General features: G+C 45.2%; 1 protein-coding gene across 5 annotated transcripts in view; it reads left to right on the forward strand.

The window, feature by feature from the left end:
• Positions 1-534: 534 nt before the first annotated feature.
• LOC119596082 (histone-lysine N-methyltransferase NSD2-like) overlaps positions 535-2,500 on the forward strand; it is a gene marked incomplete at its 3' end in the record, with an annotated part of 38,309 nt that continues 36,343 nt past the window's right edge. For 2 of the 5 annotated variants that reach the window (XM_037945208.1, XM_037945212.1), the window contains 1 exon segment: positions 543-651. 5 annotated transcript variants of the gene reach the window in all.

A 2,500-nucleotide genomic window follows, 5' to 3' on the forward strand; every position in this document is an offset into this window, starting at 1 on the left:
AATGATACATAGAAAAAAAAAGAGTTTGTTTAGGACATGAGACTCTCCACTAGAACTCAGAGAGATAATAATAACCCACTAAAGAGTGCCGTTTCTTCGGACACTACTAAAATATGGAAGGAACTGATGTCTCCATTCGGAAATAATATCTAGAGGAAATGCATGCTTTGTTGCAAGACATTTGCATTTATAATAACAAATAATCCTATCCAGCAGCATTAAAACGAAAAGAATAACAAAAATGGATTCCCCGAGAAGCGAAGCAAAGTAACCATCAGAAATATTAGAAACAGGTATTGAATACCGTCAGATAGAACAGTTATATTGGCAGTAGTAATTTAACCCGCTTCATGATAATAATAACAGCCATAAAAACGAGAAAAGGACAAAAATGAAGCCCCCGAGGCAGCCTATGCGCATCTCAACACTCACTTATTCTCCCATTTCAAATCCGATTCATCTCAGCCAATCAGCTCCGACTTTAGATTCCCCTCAACCAATCCGGCCGGACCTCCGATTCACCTCAGCCAATCAGAGAGGGCCTCAGATTCATCTCAGCCAATCAGATTCGAGTTGGCTTCCCGCGCCGCCGAACACCAATGGCTGTCAACCCGGAGCGAAGGACGACGTAAATACTACCTTTAAAATCGGGTATGTCGGCCGATAAATGGCGCTCGTGGTGTCTCGTGGCGGCGTGTGCGGGGCAGGAGATATGTGCTAGGTGCCGCAGGTCCAGACGCCAGGGCGAGAGCGGGGGCAGGAGCGGAGGAAGGGGGAAAAGGAGGCGAGGAGCGGGCGGAGGCGACGGGAGCGGAGGCCGACCCGGACCGAGCTCGGGCCTTTATTTTCCTCGCAAATCGCAATGGCGGCTCCTCTGCCCTGCTTTCCCTCGGCCTTCGCTCGCCCTCCCCCTCGGCGCCCGCGCCCGCGTTCCCCTGCGCCTGCCTGCGCCGCCCTCGCTCCCGGGATGAGGAAGGCGCTGAAGGGGAAATAACGCTATTTATTTAGTTTCTTGTGCGTGTTGTCGGCCGTCTAAATCTCGGCCTTTTTCTCCATTCTGCGGGTTTTTTTTCGGGTTTTCGGCGCCAGACGGGTTTTTTTTTCTCCATTTTTTTTCCAGCCGTGTTGTGTGATATTAGTGATCTGAAAAATGGATTGTTTTTTTTTTTTCATATATGTTTGTGTTGTTCTGGTCCAGTTTCGTGGATTTTTAGCTCTTTTTTTTTTTGGATGTAAAAAAAAAAAAGAGAAAGTGTGTGGGTAGGCGTGCGAGCGTGTGGATGTTTCTCAGAAATGCCGTGGGAGGGGGGGGGGGATGCCTGTTGGATGCCCGTGTGTGGATAATTCCCAAGCACGAGCGCGGATATTTTGTGGAGGCGGGAGAAAATTGTCGTGGCTGGAGAAAGCCCTCAGCGGGTGTGTTGGGGAGGGGAGGGGAGGGACACGCGTGGGGGAAGCGGGAGTTCGGACGCTTGGGGATAGTTGGCTCGAGACGTCTGGAGGATTGGGTGTGTCGTAGGGACGGCTCCTTGTGATGACGTTGGTAATCTTGGTTTATTTATTTATCTATTTCTTCTTATATTTTTTTTTAATGTTGCTGCACCAAGAATAAGCTATCATGTGCAATTGATATGGAATAAATATAAAATGCACCAAAGTATGGTGCCTCCCACAATATGAGAATGAATTTAGTAAGTGGTTAGAAGACACCTTTATAGCTGCGATTCAGTTTGTCACTTTTATGCAAAAGATCCACGTTTCTGCTTAGGAATATCCTCCATAACTATCAGCACTTTGGCAAAGGCCAACAAATTCCACTATATTGTGAAAGATGAGTTTTTTTTTTACCTCCATAGCTATTCGTAACAATAAAGCACCGCTCGGACTGTAAGCTTGCTCTGAATTACGTGGGTGAGGGTTGTTGGCCTTTGCCGCTTTTGTAAGCACTTGGTAATGTGCCATCCGAGTGCCCTGGACATTGCAGGCCTTCGTTTATGGGTCCCAGGAAAGTTGAAGTAAATTTGGATTAAGCAAAAGAAAAGTTCCGTTCTGAGAGCTGTTGTGGTGCTTTCTAAACATCTAGGACTGCTGTTTATTATTTGTATATTGGTAGAGCGGTATTTATGTTCGATGAGGGTAAATTCAGGAAAGACAGTAGAAATTAAGGCAGGGTTTTTTAGTTTCACACACCCACATGATACTAGGAAAGTGTCATTTGTTATGACATCTATGGCATTTCCTTTGCAAGTTGATAATATATAAGTTGTGAAGTAATACTTTATTAAATTGTAATTTACATAATAACCACTAAGATTGGAAAATTTCAATAACACTTATAAAGAGAGAAAAAGAGGTGCACTCCCTGATGCTTGAAATAATCTACACAGGCAAAGAATAACCAGAGAAATGAAGACAGTTGCCATCTGGAGACAGTTTATGCATTTGGATGGTGGTTAGAGCTCCTGATAGACAAATCTGGTGATCAGGTAGGAGTTGGCGG

The sequence above is a fragment of the Penaeus monodon genome, chromosome 37, assembly GCF_015228065.2.
Source record: "Penaeus monodon isolate SGIC_2016 chromosome 37, NSTDA_Pmon_1, whole genome shotgun sequence".
Lineage (NCBI taxonomy): Eukaryota > Metazoa > Arthropoda > Malacostraca > Decapoda > Penaeidae > Penaeus > Penaeus monodon.